At 39.1% G+C, this 21,450-nt stretch overlaps 1 pseudogene; it reads right to left on the reverse strand.

The window, feature by feature from the left end:
• Positions 1-6,052: 6,052 nt before the first annotated feature.
• Positions 6,053-6,668, reverse strand: LOC145938553 (uncharacterized; annotated as a pseudogene).
• Positions 6,669-21,450: the final 14,782 nt, after the last annotated feature.

Below are 21,450 nucleotides of genomic sequence, written 5' to 3' on the forward strand. Positions count from 1 at the left end.
AGAAAACTCCTAAAATACCCCAGAATATCGACTTCATGATATTGAAATTAAACAATTAACTTGAGAGTAAAATAATATTACATTGACAAGATTATTTTGAAATTTAATTTTTTTAGATTACAATTCCGTAACAAATTTGAAGTATCTCGAGATGAAATTTGAACTTAATCTTGCTCAAAGATAATGCTTTCCGCCACTCACGAAGACTTACATTTTACCCCAACTCCAAGTTTAAGGTAACGACCGAGCTCTGTTTCTTGAATGCAACAATTTTTGTCTTGGGTGTTTTCCCCCTAGAACATGATTAAAGTTAGTTATTAATAGATTCTTCTGTCCTATACAATTTGACCCCTAAATGATTCTTAAATGTCATCCTGACCCATGACTTAAGCACTTTTTTGGACGTAAAATTTCCCGCTCTTTCCGAATCTGCGGTCAAAAATAAGGATTCCCATTTTAAAAAATCGAGTTGACCTTCAAATTACCTCTAAACTTGACCTCAAGGTCAAGTTCTAGGTCACTATCAAGTCCCTTTTTTTAACCCTACAACTTTTGTCTGGGGTGTTTCCCCCCTAGAACATGATTAAAGTTAGTTATTGATAGATTCTGCCGCATTATTTTAAAAGAAAATTTTTCCTCCGTAGGAACCGGGGAAACAGGAAAAGGGCACGGGCACTCCGAGCGCGAGTTGCGCCACGGAGTGACGGCGCGGGATCCGAGAGCATGTCCGGCGCCCGGATCCGGATGCGATCCAAGATCGATGAAGAACTCGAGGCGGAAGATATCCGGTGTCCCGGGAGGCCCGGACCAAATCCGCCGTGCGCTGCCTAAAGGAATTAACACCCGGTATCCTGAAAGAAACCCAGCCTAACGATAACAAAGGAAAATTTAAAAGAAAAAGGAAATTTACCAAAGTGACGGCCGCCGGATCATCACGGCCGCGCGACGGCTCTGACCCCGATAGCGCCACGTGTGGCCTATTTTGATAACAATTTGCCGGCGTGACTCCTTCTGCAGGCCTTCCGCTCGTCACTGTTCGGCGAGCGTACGAAGAGAGCAGAGGTCCTAATAGCGAGAGTGCACGAGAGAAAAAGCGAGAGAAAATTACGTAGCAAAGGACGAGATCCCATCTGATGAGACGTCGTCGTCATCCCCAGCCAATTCAGGTAGCCGATTCGGATGAGTTTACCGCGATATATAAGGCCGTAGAGCTTGTCGTTGCCGAATCTATTGAGAGTTATTACGAGATTATTTAGTCGTATTGCGTGATTTCGAGACGCGGCCGGAAGTACGACGACTTATCCAAACTACTCTTATTTTTGCGAATATTTTTTCTCTCTTTATTGCCAACAGTCCGAGTTCGATAGCCGCGACTTATGGTATGAATTATATGTCAAAATGTGTGCGGAGATTGTCGTTGCCGCGTTATAGATACTATGGGATTGGTGAGCTCGTAATTACAGATTTTGCGTGTTTTGTCAAGTAATTCTGAGTATTACGAAATATATTTATTAATGAAGGAATGATTCTCGAATAATCTTATTATACGGAGCGAGTTATAGATATTATATTTTATTTCTTTTTTTGTGTTGCGAATACCGCGTGAGTCACGGGCGCGGCACGTGAAAGTTGATACCTCGTCGCGTGTATTTGAGTTTTTTTTTGCGTGTGTATCATATCTCTTGCGCCGTGCGTACTTAACGTATACGACCTTAATGTCGATTTACAGGAAAGTTTCGGTTTGATCATATCGGAGACAGTACGATTAAGACTTGTAGAACGTTTTGTAAAGATTGATACTATAGTGCGGCAGAGAGAGAGCTAACGAGCGTCTTTCTCGACTTTTGTAAAATGCAACTGTCGCGGGTCAAAACAAGGCGATTGCCGACGGTAAAACTTTAATTTTTGTTGGCGGGGCCCGGTTAAGCCCATGCGGCAAAAATTTTCGTTGTCGGGACATCGTCCCCGAGATTCTTTCAAACTCTTGTTTTTACCCCAACTTCGGCCTTGCGCACGAGTATCGCAAATACGTCGCTACCGTCTAGCGACAATCGAAATAATCGCCGAATTTCAGCCTTGAATCATTGTCTCTATTTTGTTTCCTTTATTTCTTTTCATTGTTATTTTTTATCAATATACCACTTTCTCACTGTTTAAATATATTATTTTAATTCTTAAATTACAGGTACAGTTATTCTCGCTCTCCCTCTGCCACGACCACGAACCCTTTCGTCCAGCCAGAGCAGCCGCGCGATTTCCCGGCGCAATCTCTCGAGAATTGTTTTTCGACCGCGCGTTTCGCAGATTTTGGAGAATCCACATCGATATATATGTATATATATTTTTTTGTTTGGAGCGGTATGGCCATCTGTACCTGGCGGCCATTAGAATCTGGCTTAATAGCGAATTCGCGGTTTCAATTTACGTGATAATTAATTATTTGTTGCAAACGAAAGAGATCGCGCCGAAGGTAAACCGCGGGTCGCGGTTTACCTCGGCTCCGTTCCGCATCAACGAGATCGACCCTTCTAGAGAAAATTCAATAAAAATTTTAAAATCACGGTCAAAATATATTGTATATATATATGACTTATAACCGCAACTTCGAATGTTCATCAGTTAATTACTATTTAAGCAACCCCGGGTAAACCGATCTCATCGGGCCCCACGTTAGGCGCCAATTTGTAACCGTGATTTCGAAAGTCGCAAATTATATTCAACTTATGATCGACGTTATGGACTCGCGGTTAACCTTCGACGCGACATCCTGAAGCTTCCCTAAAGACTCTCCGTGGTCCCTTAGGGTGCTGTCCCATGGCAGTCGGAATTTCGGAAAACGGAATCTCGGAAAAGTACTAGAGTGGGGATCAATCCGATTTTTCGATAGCCTCGCTTCCCATGGAGTGATTTTTACGGAAAACGGAATGCTATTCTAACCTCAAATCGTCTTTCAATTTAGAAAATTTCTTTATTATCTTTTGTTATAATAAACAATACATCCAAATTTCACTGTTTTATATATTCTTCTATTGCACTAATTATTTTTTTTGTCGGAAAATTATCAAAATAAATTTTTCAATTTTTACTAATTGCGGAAATATTAGTCCATGGGGAACCCAACTACAAAAAATTCGGACCGACAAGCACGCAACTTTTAATCTTGACAATGCAATAACTATTTATGCGATAAAATATTTTGATTAAATATTTCATTGAATACTTATATATTAATAAATACTTACCGAACAATTATTTATTAACAATAAAATTCTTTTTATATGTATAGAGATAAAAATTCAATCCCGGCCAAATAATTCTGATTGGATGATCCTTATTCTAGTACTTTTCCGAGATTCCGTTTTCCGAAATTCCGACTGCCATGGGACAGCACCCTTAACAATAGCCGAAAACCTGGGCGCCAGGGCGAATTACCGCTCCTCTCCTAAATTCGACACCGTATCTGAACGTAATTTTAACGAGATTCCCACAAAATGGCATCAAGATATCGCGACGGAATATCACGCGGTAGCTCAGTCGCGAAGGGGTTCGAAGACGTGGCTAGAGGGATCGAGAAAGAACTAGACACTTGTTAACAGAAAAAAAAATATAACAACATATTACAAGGAGAAAAGAAAAGATTGCTAGAGTATAATAAGCAGAGTTCGCAGTTCGTACTTGATAATTTGACTTTGACAAGGGCTTCGTAATACGCCGACGGATCTAAATATTCGCGTCAGAAATCTCGTTACGGAACGAGAACAAGATGACAGTACGAAAATCGTGAAATCTTCGAACAATCTCGCGGCAACTCAAATATTTTTACGCGAGGCTTAGCAAGGCCTCGGCAACGAAATCTTATGCGGAGATCGATAATCGCCCTGTTCTCGTCCGCGATAAGTATTGGATACAGAGAGAAATTCTCGTTCGGCGCTCGATAGTTAATTACGTGTGAGTAGTTCGATACAAAATCGTACGCGCAAGACAAGTCATCACGCGAAACTCTAGATATTCTCAACATTTAACAGAATATCCACATAATTAGACTCGCGAATTAAATCCGTACACAATTTTGCTTTCCAAAACACGCCGAAAACGAAATACAACGCGGTACACGTGGCGAGAAAACGAAGATCACGCTCCACGCACGTGACACGCGCCGCGTTCTCGCACGCAAACAAAATACGGCAACTATACAAATAACACACTCTTAGTATTAGACTCTAAATTTTTACAAGTTTCACATACTCTCCGAACACATACGCTAAATTACACGAAAAATTCTTAATTACGAGCTCACCGTTAACCAACACAAAAAAATTACAATATTTGCTAAATTATTTCACGGTAAATTATAAGAGAGCTCGGACTGTCGGCGACTAATTACTAGGAGAAAGAGTACTCACGAACCATAAGAGAGAGCCCGGATGGACCGGCTTATACCACCCCGCCATTCGTGTCGTCACGAAATCTTTACTTTACATACTAGACATCGGCAACTAAAGACACGACGGCCTCGAAATCGTGGTACGGCCCATCCGAACCTCACCATCTTAACCCGCCGGCTGGTGGATGACGACGTCGTCTCGGCTGGATGAGCCGGATCTCGGCTCCGTCCCGCACTCAGGGTCTCACTCTCGGGGACCTCTGCTTCCCCAGCACGCTCGCCGTACAGTGACGATCGGAAGACCCGCAGGAGTCACGCCGGCGGCCTAATCGTGAATTAGGCCACGTGTGGCGCTATCGAGATCAGGGCCGTCGCGCGGCGATGATCCTTCAGCCGTCGCGCTCGTATAAAATCTTGGATCTTCTTAAATTTTTACCCTGCTGTCTGTTCCTCTTAGGACGCCGGTATGGAATTTCCTCGGGAACGAACGGCGGATCCAACCCGGGTTTTCCGTGACACTGGATGTCCTCTTCGTCGGGTGATAAATCGACTTTCGGTCGCATCCGGGTCCGGGCACCGGGTTCGTCTCGGATCTCGCACCGTCGCTCCGTAACGGGGCTCCTACGCAACTTGCGCACGGAATGGCCTTCCCCTCGTGTCTCCTCGGCTCCTAGAGATCAAAATCTTGATACAAGAGGCGGCAGCAACCGTTCGTTTACTTAAATTTTCCCTCGAAAATTTCGACCCTCTCACCTGGCTCCATTTCACGTGCGGCCTCCTCTCGTCCCGCATCTTCTATCTCTCTCTTTCCTAGTCCACCACCGGATGAGGTTCCACCGAACATCCACTTCGCCGCCACAAAACGCCAAAAAGTACGCTACAAGTTTACTAAAAAATAAACGCAAGCCGCGTACAACACAAAAAGCAGCGGGATCGCGTCCGACCCCGCGCTCGTGTCGCTCTCGCTCTCCCCCTACAAATTGGAAGAGCAGAGGTCCCCCCAATTCTTTCCGGTCGGGCCATTCGGCCCTTGTGACGGACATTCTCAAAATGTCACGTCACAGGGTATATCTAAGCTGCCGCATTTTGCCGCGCGTTTGCATTTGACAGTAGACCGGGCTAATACGGCGATTTTTAATAATTAATAATTCGTTAACTATTGCGAAAATTGCAAAATGGTAGACTTTTCAACTCAGTTTATTTTGCTCTACATATAAATTTAGTCCCAAACATTCTGCGACACTGTATATTTTTCCTTACATACCATGTATACAAACATGCATAGATACATCCATATCTGCATAACATATATAAATAATTAAAAATTATTCATTTCTTTAGAGTGCGTATTTATTTCTGTTAACGATGACAGTACAGGTTATGTAGTTGTTGTTTGTACAGTGCAGTTCTTAACTAACTATATATTGACATCACGGTGGCGCGCATTATTGCAACGATAATGCCATCTATAATAACTAAACAGGCGCCACACAAAGAAAAGAAAAGAGCGGGCATTATAAACGGAACGCAATACTTAACACTCCCACACGTTACGTTAATAGTGTTTTAAGCTTCTATGGCATTAATCAAACAAAAGAAATACATTGAACATAAAGAAAACAACAGCAAACACAAAAAAATATAGACTATCATAAATCTGAAACAAATTTAAATCAAATTAAGCTTTGAACGGTTTACTTCGAATTTTTCGCGTGTAAGTGGCTTTGTCAGTATATCAGCCAATTGTTTATTACTCGGAATATGTTTTATCATTAAGCTTCCTTGTTTCACGTGTGTAATGAAACTTGATATCGATATGTTTCGTGAGTCGATGAAACATAGGATTTTTGATTAATTGCTCAGGTGCCATATTGTCGCAATACGGCACTGTTGATTCACGTTGGCATTGTTCTAATTCTTCTAAAATTCCTCGCATCCATACAACTTCTTTTGTAACCTTAAATGCAGCGATGTATGTGGATGTCGCGATAACTCCTTGTTTACGCGAAAACCAAATTATTGGACCGCCATTCAGTGTTAGTATTACTCCACTTACTGATTTGCGTGTATCTAAACAGGATCCGTAGTCTGCATCCGAATATGCAGTTAACACGTTTGATGTCTTTGGAGAACTGAATTCAATTCCTATATTACATGTGCCAGCAATATATCTCAGCACTCGCTTGGCTGCCCTCCAGTGTAATTCTGATGAATTCTCCAGAAATTGACTTAAAGCACTTACTGCAAACGAGATGTCCGCTCGTGTACCAACTGCCAAGTACATAAGCGAACCAATTAATTGTCGATATGCGTCAAACTTAATATTCCATTGCCTCGGTGCCTGTTTTAATCCATAAAGGTTTTTGAGTAACTTGCAAACTTTACCGCTTCCATCGTCGAAGCTTTCCGGTTGTTCCATAAAAATATCTTCCTTGATGTCACCATAAAAGAATGCAGTTTAATATCAAATTGATAGATTTTATAATCGTTTGCACATGCAATTGACATTAAAATTCGTATTGATTCAAACCGTGCAACGGGTGAAAAAGTTTCATCATAATCGACGTCTGCTTTCTGCGAGCAGCCCTTCACAACCAGCCTTGCCTTATATCTGTCGACGCTTCCATCAGTTTTAGTCTTGATTCGATAGACCCATTTGTTTTTAATTGCACGACGATCTGGTGGAAGTTCAACTAACTCCCAAGTTTTGTTTTTCTTGAGCGATTTCAATTCTTCGTTCATTGCTTCCTCCCACTGCTTCGCATCCAGTGAGTTCAGTGCTTCATTGATATTGAGAGGACAATTTTCAGCCATTAAAGCATACGCAAGACATGACTGTACATCATTTTTCATGTTTCCTTTCCTTTTGTTTACAGTCAGTCTTCATTCGTGTTCTAGTTGCAATGCCAGTTGGGTCTTGAGTCCAAATGCGCTTTACATATTTACGTTGTTGACATTTTTGTATATCTTCTTGAGTTGGTTCTTGTGTACATTCATCTTCAGTTGACTCTTCCACGTGTTCATTATCACTCGTAGATAGCAATTCTTCTTTGGTCGATGATTTTGGTGTGTTCAACTCGGATTCTACATCAACATTCAGTACTGACTGTCGACAAGTAGACTCAATTATGTCAACATTTCGACGAACAACAACTCTTCGTGTTCCTGCTTTCCATAACCGATAGGCTTTCTGTTGCGGTTCGAATCCAATCAGAACTAATTTTTCTGATTTCTGTGCAAATTTGTTGCGTGGTCGATCTTTTATGAAGGCATACGCTTTGCTGCCAAACACGCGTAGAAAACTAATATTAGGCTTTGTACCATACCAGGCTTCCCAGGGCGTACGTCCATCAAGTCGATCTAGTAACAAGATATTTCGAATGAGTGCTGCCGGGTTCGATGCTTCACCCCACAGACTTAAAGGTAATTTTGCTGCTGCTAGTATTGTGCGTGCCATTTCCACAATTGTTCTGTTTTGGCGCTCTATTCGACCATTTTGTTCAGGACAATATTCAGTTGAGAACTCCTGTACGATGTTGTGCATACGCATGACTTGTTTAAAATCCTTTGATTTAAATTCCTTAGCGTTGTCTGATCTCAGTCTTTTTACTCGATGTCCAGCTCCTGATGCTTTGGCGATTATTTCTTGAACTGTATCTACAATGTCAGCCTTTGTTTTCATCGGTTTTACAAATACCATTCCGCTATAATCGTCAACGAATACAGTCATCACATTTGAGCCGCCTATGCTTTGAACACTCATCGGTAGTTTAGATATCGGTCTTCGCGACATAACAATAAGGTGGAGGGCGAGCTATTCGTTATCTCGGACGGCGCAATCCTTAATCATACTTAAAAAGATGCATGTATTAATTCTTCATATGTTAATAATATAATTAATTAATTACGGAATCATTCTTTATAGGTTTGAAATTGTCAAAAGGACTACAACCACAAGTCCGTCTATAATTATAAGTCTACATTATTTAAATTATTGTAAGTTATGATTCCATAATTTATTAATATACGCCATTAAAGCTTAGTAAGAGCGAATAATTATATAATTCTTAAAATATATAAAATACGTTATATATCTTGGTCATACTTATAGAATCATTTTATTACATGGTTTTATTTGAATAGTTAATAATAAGAATTTCGACAAAAGGGGTCAACATATATAATATATCTTAATTTAATTATCGTACGAGAATTTAGCGTACTCAGGATTCTATAAATATGATAAGCTATCTTAACGACGCCTTGTATTACATCGCATTGCTTAAGGTTGCTGATTATGGTTGCGTTTAAATGTTAATCATAAGCTCATATTAATATTAGTATTAGATATAGGTATACATATTTTAATAATAACTTATATTATTAATTGTTAGGATTTGTGATTAAGTATAATTTTATAATGAAGCGTTCTATTTAGTCCTAGATGGTTAAGCGCGCGTTCTGGGGTCCCTAGACGACGCTTAGTTGGTCGCATCGCTTGCGTTAAGATAGTAATTGCCAATTAAACTAGATGGCGGTGATTCGCTGCGAATGGTGGACCCCAGATTCTAGTGGAATTAATTAATATGTAAGAAAACAAAATAGTTTAATTTAAAGGTAAAACTAAAAGGTAAAATTAAGAGTAAAGTTGTTAATAGAATGCAGGAATAAAGAAACCGCGCAGTGGGTATTAAAAAATATAAATTTAAAATTTAGACGGGACGTCACACCAGCTTGTCCCATTCTTTCACGTTGGAATTTGGCCTTTTTCTTGAGCCGTCCACTATGTCAAGTAATCCATGGTATTCAAGGAAGCCCATCATTTGAAACTTCCATACAGCGAAATCGTGACCATTAAACTTGCTGACCGTTAACTTGTCCATTTCTCTATTTTTTTTAGTAATACAAAAGAGAAAAGAACCACAAGTTTGTTTGCAGCACAAATACAAAATGATACGAATTGCGAATTAATACCGGCACACTGGGCCCATAACCTGTTAAAGTGCGTATTTATTTCTGTTAACGACGACAGTACAGGTTATGTAGTTGTTGTTTGTACAGTGCAGTTCTTAACTAACTATATATTGACATCACGGTGGCGCGCATTATTGCAACGATAATGCCATCTATAATAACTAAACAGGCGCCACACAAGGAAAAGAAAAGAGCGGACATTATAAACGGAACGCAATACTTAACACTTTTTGAAAGATACATATATGCAAAGATGCTTATAAATGTAAGCAATTTGAAATTGTATTTAAACTACGTAATAAGACATTTATGTTTTACTGTCATTGACACACTTAGATAAATTTAAATACGCGTGTGAGATTATAGTAAAAATATATAATATACAGGGTGTCCCATTTTAAAAGTTCCACCCTCATAACTTTTCAGGATCAACGTTTGAAGGAAAACGACTCGGATAAAAGTTGTAGGGAACAAAGGGGGCTATCTAATAGTGACCTTGGATTCGACATTAAAGGTCATTTTCAAGGTCATTTGAAGGTCAACTTTTGTTTTTTAAATGAAAACCCCTATTTTTGACCCCGGATTCTGAAAGAGCGGAAAATTTTACATTAGAGTTGTAAGAGGTCATTTCACGTTCGGATGATCATTCGAGGGTCAACCATTGCCTGCGTTCAGTCATCGATATGCTACTCGATGTCCAGGACCCATGACGAGGACATAGCAGGATGAATTTTCAGATCCCATTTTGATCCAGCCAATGAAGGATCTGAGCCCGGCCGATGAAGGCAACACCGTGATGAACCCGGCCAATAAAGGCAAAAAAATAAATAAATAAATAAATAAAAAATAAATTCACTCACGTTACGTACACACTGTGATAGGTAGAAGAGATTTTCAATACATACAATAAACTATCAATAATATGATCAGTTGATCGAGAAAAAGAACTGAGAAATTTTTAATGATAAATTTCAAATAATTTTCAAAATTTCCAGAAATTATTAAAATTTAAGAAAACTTCTGAGGATTCTGGGATTCTGAGTTAGTAACTTTTTGAACCGGATTCTGAGTTATTACCTTTGTCTTATTTTTCTCACACTTTGAAAATGAGGGTCAAGGTACAATTCAAGGTCACCAGGTGGTGGGCTCCGATGACCTCGACAATTTTTATGGAGGTCATTCTTTCGATATATCGCTATCGTGACAAGATATCAGCCTGGGAAGTACGGGAGAGACATTTGACCTTTAGATGACCCCTAGGGTTTTGACAATTTGACCCCTTACAACTCTAATGTAAAATTTTCCGCTCTTTCAGAATCCGGGATCAAAAGTAGGGGTTCCCATTTAAAAAACAAAAGTTGAAATGACCTTGAAAATGACCTTTAATATCGAATCCAAGGTCACTATTAGATAGCCCCCTTTGTTCCCTACAACTTTTATCCGAGTCGTTTTCCTTCAAACGTTGATCCTGAAAAGTTATGAGGGTGGAACTTTTAAAATGGTACACCCTGTATATAAGATGTCTGATTTTAATATGTTTGTTAATTGGTGTAAGCCACGCGTAGTTTAATGGACAGGAGCACGGGAAAACACACTCAATAATAATTAACAAGAGTTTAATAGTTGCTCCGATTAACACGTGGTCAATGTTCTCACGAGAGCGAGAGCGTCCGCTTTGGTTCACGGTTCGGAAGGGAGAGAGCGAGCCGTGCAAATTTCGATATCGCGAGTTCTACTTTCACGGTTCCTTTCCATGATTTCGCGTGTATGCACGTGTTTGTGTGCTGGCGCGATCTTATTAGTAGTTCCCTATTCTTTTCTTCTCTCTCTACTTCGCACATCCGTAACAATGTTGAATACAATTCGAAATAATTTTGACATGCATGTAAATCTGTGATATATATTACTGTCGATAATAACGGAATTAGATTTTTGGTAATTATCGACAATTTTAATTTTCCTTAGATGAGAACGCAAACCTGTCGGAGTTCGGCCATTTAGGATGCTCTTAACATGGGAGATTCCGAATGATTTTTAGAGAATATCGAGAGAAGAGAAATCACGAATCTCGCCGTTGACACAGGAGATCCTGAGTGATTTCCGGGGGAGAGAGAGAGGTTTAGAATTGGATGAACTAGTAATTTATGCTGAAGAAGGTAGTGGCTCTACGCTCTCGAGTCCAAGAATTATTTCTGTGAAAGATAAATTTTTAAAATGTTACGACTTACTACTTATGGCGTGCCGCGGAAAACGAGAGAGAGCGAACTAGTGAGTGTGCGGGCGATGATATCGAGTCCGTGCAGTGCCCTTATGGTCTTGTGATTATGCCTTGGAGAAATTTTAGCAAAGCTTTTGGCTCTCAGGAATATTAACTTCTTAAAACATTAGTATTATATTGGCAATAAGAGTCAAACGCAGATATCAGTGCGCAAACAAATTAACTTTATTCAATCAATTTACGAACGTTTCGACCATTTTTTGTGGTCATCTTCAGCGTATCGCTATGAAAATCAATAATTAAAACGCGTTACATTAAATCTATACATTCTTAGTCTAAGCTAAACGCGTTACATTAAATCTATACATTAATAGTCAAAACAAACAACAACTGTCTGAGAACTAAATTTCAACATTAAAAATCGCACGTCACATCGTCGTTACATTTTTAAGATGTCTTATTGACAATTATATTTCGACTAATGACGTCATCTCACCTAACAGTCTTCCTGCTGGTCTTTAAGGTTGACAGACCATCAAGCCATAAGAAACCCTCAGATCTAGCAAGAATTCTCCAATGCAAAGACGAAAATAAAATATTTTAACAACAGATTACTTACAGTATGACGTCCATAATCAACTATATAATTTTACACTTTGATTGATACAGAATCGAACATGAAACGGTAGATATTAATTATAACAGTTTCTGTCATTATAAATAGATATGATATCTCCCACAGCCGTTATCAAATTGAGCTGTGAGAATGTCTGTAAGGTAATCGAACCATTGTTTATATAATGTATTTATTAGTTTTTTCTCTCAAGGACGTTAAACATTTATTAGTCTTTCAATCGACGAAAAATAAATATCTGGTAAACCTTCCGTGTCCGTCTGCAAATTCAAACCATTTACTTGTTTTTTAACAAATATCATTTCACAAATCAGTCTTCTGTAATAATAAGGGTCCCTGTCTAAGATCTTTACATTGTCCAACGAAAATCATGATCGAAACTCAGTCTATGCTCCGTGATTACTGAACGATTCGTGGTATTTCTGTTAATGTGATTTCTATGTTCCTTTATTCTGGTGTTTAATTGTCTTCCCATTTGTCCCACATACGACGCGTTACAATCCCTGTAATCTATCTTATGTACAGATGTACAGGATAATGTAAAGATCTTAGATCAGGGACCCTTATTATTACAGAAGACTGATTTGTGAAATGATATTTGTTAAAAAACAAGTAAATGGTTTGAATTTGCAGACGGATACGGAAGGTTTACCAGATATTTATCTTTCGTCGATTGAAAGACTAATAAATGTTTAACGTCCTTGAGAGAAAAAACTAATAAATACATTATATAAACAATGGTTCGATTACCTTACAGACATTCTCACAGCTCAATCATTTGATAACGGCTGTGGGAGATATCATATCTATTTATAATGACAGAAACTGTTATAATTAATATCTACCGTTTCATGTTCGATTCTGTATCAATCAAAGTGTAAAATTATATAGTTGATTATGGACGTCATACTGTAAGTAATCTGCTGTTAAAATATTTTATTTTCGTCTTTGCATTGGAGAATTCTTGCTAGATCTGAGGGCTTATGGCTTGATGGTCTGTCAACCTTAAAGACCAGCAGGAAGACTGTTAGGCGAGATGATGTTATTAGTCGAAATATAATTGTCAATAAGACATCTTAAAAATATAACGACGATGTGACGTGCGATTTTTAATGTTGAAATTTAGTTCTCAGACAGTTGTTGTTTGTTTTGACTATTAATGTATAGATTTAATGTAACGCGTTTTAATTATTGATTTTCATAGCGATACGCTGAAGATGACCACAAAAAATGGTCGAAACGTTCGTAAATTGATTGAATAAAGTTAATTTGTTTGCGCACTGATATCTGCGTTTGACTCTTATTGCCAATATAATACTAATGTTTTAATTTGAGAGAGTCATTTGTTATTTCTATTAACTTCTTAATTCTTGACTTTTAACTCTTGATTGTTAATTGTTAACTGCGCTTCTCTTGAGAGATTCCCTTTTATACAGGCCATCTACCTGTAGTCCAAAGGGCAGTTCTTGGACAAGGATGCATCTTGTGACTCATAGTCACAGGTTTCTGTGTTTTACTCTCGCACAATCGTGTATTACTCACTTACATGAGTAATAGTTTCTTAATTTTGGTCTTTGTTCTTGTTGACAACATGCGTCGACCGAAAGATTTCGACATTATTATTTTTCTATCTATTAAGAAATTGTTGATCGATTATTTGTTCGAGATTCTTAATCTCACATGTTTTTCATCGGTCTGGCGTTGGACTCTTTCACAATCGCTGTCTCACGTTTTCTATTTCGAGTTTTATAATTAATCTTTTCGTAAAACGCGAATTTATGTAAATCAGGGAAGAGAGAGGAATTGTGAAGTTCACAGGCCGTAACACTACCATTTTGTGAATTTTCTGAGATATTGTTTGTACAGAATTCCAAATAGAATTATTCCATTATACTCAACCAGTGTTATAATTTTCTTCGTTATGTAATTATCGTTAAGAAAAGATTCTTTTTCCAAATGTTCGTCATCACTATTATCATCATACATATATCTGTTTCTGTTTTATTATCAATATCACCTTTTATAATCTTATTTAAATATGGCATGCGTTTATCAGACAGTAATGCCTTCCCATCCATTGTACAACTAATACTTTTACTTAATGCTACAATTAATACGGATTCCATAAAATATCTCTTTAAAAGATGACATCTTATACGCTTGACTGATGCAACGAAGGTAAAATCTTCGCATTAATAATTTATCATTGATCTTTAAACATTTCCACCTTGCAATCATACGAATTAGATAACTGACGTCTAATCTGATATACATGCTCATATTCTTCATAACCGCAGTCATATAACATTTATGTAAATAATCGCGGAAATCGATACATTTTGCGAAAATATTCGAAACCGCAATTAAAATAGCATATATAAAAAGGATAAAGTCAGTTTACTGTGTCCCCTTAGGGTTTACAAGGAGCTTTTGATAGGAGCGTTCCCGAATTTTTACAATTCTTTCCCATTTCTCCTCGCCCTGGCCATAGCAACCTTACAATCTAAGACTCTAAGAATCTTAGACTAAGACCTTTCTCTCCTTTCCTCCTCTTCCTTCTGAAGTTCCTCATCTCCCTTCTCCCTTCTTCCTTCTCCTTCTTTTCCTCATCTCCCTGACTCATCCTGCTCTCCCTTCCTCTCATCAATTCCGCCTCCTTCCTTTTACAAGGTTCCCAGCAGGCATATGGGGTGTGTTAGTTTGAACTAGATTTAAACCCGAGATCCTTCGCATGTCAGTTAGATACTGAACATGTGGGGCCACTTTTCATCCCTTAAAATAGCATATATACAAAATCGGTTATGTTATAGCCCGAACTATAACCAGTAGTTATTAGGAATAAGAATTCACTAAATATTTTTATAGAATATTATAAGATATTTTTACGTATAAAAGAGCGCTCTCGACAAACGTTCGTCGCGTGAAAACGCTAACGCAGCGAGACACGCGCGAAGCACCGGAAACCGCGAGATGCAAGCGAAGACCTGCGACTTCAACCTGCTTCGCTTGCAGTTAGAACAAAAACGCGTGAATATTACTAACCAATCAGAGACCTGTTTCCAAGGGCCTCTCCTGAAAGAAATTCAAGAAACAAAAGAATATAAAAGACCGAGAGTCAGCCCGCGGGGCAGTCGCAAATTAAGATCTGAATGAGAAGTAACGAAATCGCTAATAATAGATCAAATTATTAATCAGAGTTAATACGAAGCAGTTAATACCTAACAACCGACTACAGTAAGAATATCTCTAAATCGAGAGAAGGGCGAGAATAAAGAGAAAACTCAAAATAATAGAAATACAAGGAGTTTATTTCTAATTATTACACCCCTTGGGTCCTGTGCGACCCGAGGATTCTCATCCTTTTCATTCGGCGCAACCCCAGTGCCGTACGGCGGCACAACAGTTATAACTATACGCGGGGCAGAAATACCCTTAGCAATAATATTCAGTAAGAAAAAAGCTATCATATAGTTCTGTGATCGACTAAGATCATTTGAAAAACTGGCACACTGCTAGATTTATCGGCAAATACACATTGGTATAAAAATATTGATGGATCTTGTGATGCTTGACATTTAATTATACAGCCTGTTGCATTTAATGTCATGAATGCTTCAGTATCTGTTTTATATCTTACCGTGTATAACAGTTCTTGCTCAGGGGTCCAATAAATGTACAAAAAGAAGATAATATACTAATATTAATAGTGGAACTTGTGTATTTACTGCATTTTGTATTATTCAATAAATTTAATACAGGATTATTAAATATTAATCCATATTGCTTTAATAATTCTTCTTCCTTCGCTTTGCGCAAAACTGCAAAAGAAGGCAAAATCAGAAAATTTTAGTCTCCAAATTCTTTTAAACGTTTTGCCTCTTCTCGCTGATCGATCTTTCGTTCTTTTATCATTTTCTCAGTTATTATTGCACGTCTTTTATCTCTAAGGTGTCTTTTCTTTTCGGTCGTATGTTTTGCAAAACATATTTTCGACTTTACATTAAAAAATGATATCTACATTATCGTTTGGTATCTTGAATAATGTATATGCGATAGTTGTAACGCATTCTACACAATTGTCTCGAAAAAATACATAGCAACGTGCTTCTGCGCCCAAATAAACATTATGCTTCTTAAAGTTAAAAGTTCAATAAAGTTTTTGTTGCTGCCATAACTTATCTGCTATAATATCAGTCCAACCTGATTTTAAGACCCAGTAAACGCAATTATTATATTTTTTTTCGGATTTTATTATTCTCTAATTTTCTGCGGATACGATAAGGTTGAACTCCTTAGAATACAAAAAAATGAAAGATGTAGATGTATTAATATTTTCAGAAGTAAAAGTATCAATTATTTACACGTGTTTGGCTGTAATGTCTCCACCAACATAAGATTTCGTAACGGGGAGTAAGTAGAATGTAGGGATACTGCGATACGCGCCGCTGAGTCCTGTTACGTCCAGACTCAAGGAAGGAAGAGTCGAAAGGAAGGACGTAACTAAATTACCTTTCGAACAAACGCATGCGGCACGTCTGTTCGAGTCGAACGAACATCTGGGCCCAAATAAGTCAACGACCGCAAGGGTCGCTCTTACTCTATTTAAAGAGCCGTTCGCTCGGTGGTCCCTTTTCGGCAAGAGAATTTAATCTCTTTTGCGCAGGATGGGACCTTGTGCGATCTCGTTTACGGGAATGAGTGGGAACGGGTTATAAATTAACAGAAACCATTTACGTTACAATTATAAATTTATTTCTAATAATGCAGCAAACGAAATTCTATTCATAATGATAATATTAATAATAATCAGAGATGTTCGCTAATGAAAGTGTGAGTGTATGGGTCGCGGGTGATACATTAGTACGGAGGTCATCAATCGGGGCAGAGAGGGAAATAAGTTATTGTTTAAGTTTTAAGGTCCCGATTGGTAATTACAATAGTTTCATTAAATAATTAATAGAAATATAAGAACGTGATCTTGTGTGTGAGGGTCATATTAGTTCGGTAATTTTGGCGGTGGAGGGGGGATAAGTTCGTAGGAGAAGGTGCGCAGGGACGGCTAGGGGATATCTGCGCTTGGGAACATACCAGGGAACGATGTTATCTCTATCTGTGATCTTCAAAAATTCTCGTAAGGCCTCATGGTCTACGGAGCCTGGACCAATTGTGAAAGTTCCCTCAGGGACTTCTCGTATCCCTGGGAGCTGATTTATCAACCAAGCTCTAAATTGCTCGTATGAGAGCTTGGCGGGCGATTCTGATTCTTCGGAATCGTCGTCGCCGATATCTACTACTTCGAACTCCTCCGGATGTTCTCTATTTACAGAGGACGTTGGGGATGAGGGAGGAGAATCCTCGAGGATGATTGTTGAGGGAGCCGAAGACGGAGATCTAGGTGGATCAGGGCGTTCGGGAGAAGCAGGGGGAAGAAAGGGAGAAGGGCTCCGCGGAGAATCGGCGTCCTCAGAGGAAACAGAGGAGTGAGGGGAAGAGGCCCGCTGAGGTATAGCGGGTTCGGGAGGAAAAGGAGAAGGAGTTCGCGGAGAGTCGAAAGGTTCTGCAGAAGCAGGGAAAGCGGGGGACGGAATCAGCGGGGTTTCTGTACGTTCGGGTGAAGAAATAGGAGACCGTAGGGTGATATGTATTGGTTGTGTCCGTGTGAGTCGGTGTATTAATATTATTTAAGGAGCCGAAGATTTCGCCCGCAGCCAGACTCCGACCCAACGCTTTCCTCAACCGCCTATTACGCCGGTTTCGCGCCAATTTAGCCGCGGTTCGCGAGGATCGTCTCCTTGGATTTTCCACTACGAGAGTGAACAATAAAATAACCGGACAAGGAGAGTTCTTACTGAAAAATAACTCTGGGAGTTCTTGTAAGAGAAAAAAATGGGGATGTATATATATTTATTTGTATATAATTTTGATACTTTAATTATTTAATAATTTAGTTAGTTATTTTATTACTTATTTGTTCGTTCAAAAGAGAGAGAGAGAGAGAGAGAGAGAGAGAGAGAGAGAGAGAGAGAGAGAGAGAGAGAGAAGAAATCACGGATTGCTCCGCTATCACGGGAAATCCAGAGTGATTTCAAAAGATAAGGGGATGGAAGAAATCACGGATTACTCCGCTATCGCGGGAAATCCAGAGTGATTTCGAGAGATGAGGAGATGGAAGAAATCACGGATTGCTCCGCTATCGCGGGAAATCCAGAGTGATTTCAAAAGATAAGGGGATGGAAGAAATCACGGATTGCTCCGCTATCGCGGGAAATCCAGAGTGATTTCAAGAGATAAGGGGATGGAAGAAATCATGGATTGCTCCGCTATCGCGGGAAATCCAGAGTGATTTCGAGAGATGAGGAGATGGAAGAAATCACGGATTGCTCCGCTATCGCGGGAAATCCAGAGTGATTTCAAAAGATAAGGGGATGGAAGAAATCACGGATTGCTCCGCTATCGCGGGAAATCCAGAGTGATTTCAAGAGATGAGGAGATGGAAGAAATCACGGATTGCTCCGCTATCGCGGGAAATCCAGAGTGATTTCAAAAGATAAGGGGATGGAAGAAATCACGGATTGCTCCGCTATCGCGGGAAATCCAGAGTGATTTCAAGAGAGAGAGAGAGAGAGAGAGCGGTAAGGATGGAGGGAGAAAAGACAGTTTTTCAGAGTTAGAAGTAAACAAGGATAATAAATAAATCAAAAAGGAAAACAGATATAATTTAATTGAAGTCCCAGAATTATTTTTAAGTATAGAGGTGGGAATGTAGCACACTTGATAACTTACTTCTTATGGGGTGCGTGGATAGAGAATTCGAAAAACGGAGTTGCGTCGAGTCAAGCGCCTCAAGGTGGAGATCTGGCTTGTACTGTATCCGGTTTTGTGAACTCACTATTGTTCACTGTCGCTGTCGCACTCACTTTCTGTTTTTATTCACAAACGAGCGTCGAAATCTGCGTTCGAGCGAGGCCGAATTTTTAAATGAATTGTGTTCGAAAAGTCCGAAAAGGTCTAAGTATGAGGCCCGGATAAGTCGTGTGCGGAAAATTATGCTCAAGAGTCCGGAGTAAAATCTGCTCTCCCGAGGGATGTCGCGGGTATATCAACCTTCTTGCTCCTCCTCTCCATTGGTTTATTAACATTTCCTGACGAATAGGAAATTTTTCAATGACGCTCTGGGTCCCGGAGGCGTCTCTTCTAATTTTACAATTACTACGATTGGTTAGGGCTTTTGTTTAGGGCTCTAGGTTTCGACCAATGGAGATTTTGTTGTAGTCAAGTGAGGTTGATATTTTTATTACCCTCTCGAATTTATCTCAGGCAGATATCGCGTAACGACGATCTGTCAGGCGAGAATTGTTTAGGTTTAGGTTCGGTTATCGTTGTTAGTCTTTCTTCTAAATTTTTATTAGTGTTGGTTTTCGTTTAGAGAACTGTCGACTATAGTTTAACTTCTTAGAATATAATGAGTTATAAGTTTGAATTTTATGAGTTGATCTGTTTGCTTCTCAAGTTCTGTATTTATTCTTTACTTTTACGATGGAACTGTCTCGGAATATGTTTGTCTCCTTGCGTTCTCCGAAAGAAAAGAATCGTGGAGTCCACAGGACGTAACAGGCCTATATGTTCGCTTTCAGCTGACTGGAGATTTGTTTTTTTATTACGGATAGGAGATTCGAGTCTGCGCTAAAGTTTATGCTGAGAAACTTGTCTAAACCTCTCCCCATCATTTGCATGATCTTTGTTTTATTAAAAAGATCTTTTTAAATGATTTTTTTGTTTCGGAAATTTGCAGCACAATTTTTACAATTAATTCGTATCTTTAATTGTCTCATTGTAATCATGTACGACAAATCTGTTTTATTAGAAATTTTGCTTCGGGATGACTGTCAAACTCTCGATAATAATGGCAAACCATATATGCCCTCTGCACCTGTATATAACACTATTCCGCGTGAAATGCATGCTTGTGGTGAGAACATTACAGCCAAATGTGTATGTAATTGTACGCGAAAAAATCACAATAGATACAGAGATCTGTTACTGAAACATTATGGTATTAATAAAGATTATCAGTTTGAAGAAAATATCGATGATACCTTCATTTCTGAAAATATTAATACATCTACATCTTCTATTTCTATGTATTCTAAGAAGGTCAATCTTTTTTTTGACGCAGAAGAAATCCTCAAAAGGATACCTTTAACCCACGGGGACGGGACGGAGGGTTGTGTTGTGACCGGATGAATGATATAGAGAGCTCGAGACTATGAGATTTACAGGTCTTCCTTCCTCAAATAATTCGGTCGCCAGTTTGTTTACCACCAACAGACAAGGATATAGACGCCCTGGTCGTCCAATTCGATGACTCGGCCTTGGAATGTTGCCCTTTCTTCTTCTTCGACGTAGTCTCGGAACTGCGTTACTTCCTGAAAATGTCTTCGGGCAATCTGAGAATGCTCGTCGACGATGGGAATTTCACAGGGTGATGAGAAGAGAGTTGCCTATCGGGACATTCCTAGAATGCTCGGGGGCGAAGGGATCCTGAGGAAGCAGGTATAGAGAGTTGCAAAAACTTACATAAAGTACGCTTTGCAACTATAGATAATTAAAGGTTTGGACCACGTCCGAATAACAACAGGAGTTTTAATTGCTACGTTAATGTTATCAAAGATTGATATTGATATTTATTTATAAAGGTAATGGAAAATTGGATTAAAATCTGACTGATGTTAGGAAACTGTTAGAAGCATGCAGTGCTTAACAGTGGATTACTTTTATTTATTTATTAGGAGAATGAATGATAAGGTGAAATTTAGAGAAGGATCACCAGTCTAGCGCAATCTATGTAAAGTGGGGGGTACGAATTTGTCAAGGTAGTTTGGTACATATCTAATGACCATGAGCTCTTGTCGGTCGACCCACTGCTCGTTCGTTCTCGCTCCTACAATAGGACCTCGGTCACGGGATACGAAATCAGGAGTACTCGGATACGTTGATCAAGAGTTCTTTATTTTATCTTCACTTCACTTTACAATTCTATGCGCGAATGACAAGTTTAAAAGTCAACGCGATTGACAGCTAACGCGTGACTTTATATAAAACGCAATAACGTCCTGATACGATATGCCGTGTAATATTATAATGCCGAAGTGCTGTTATGCCGTACAGCGATGTAATTTCGAAATGCTGCGATGCCGTACGGCGATTATAATGCCGTGATGCCGTACGGTGATGAACTAT

This window comes from Prenolepis imparis, unplaced genomic scaffold (assembly GCF_030444845.1).
Source record: "Prenolepis imparis isolate NDT839.2.m4 unplaced genomic scaffold, iyPreImpa1.0 SCAF_7, whole genome shotgun sequence".
NCBI lineage: Eukaryota > Metazoa > Arthropoda > Insecta > Hymenoptera > Formicidae > Prenolepis > Prenolepis imparis.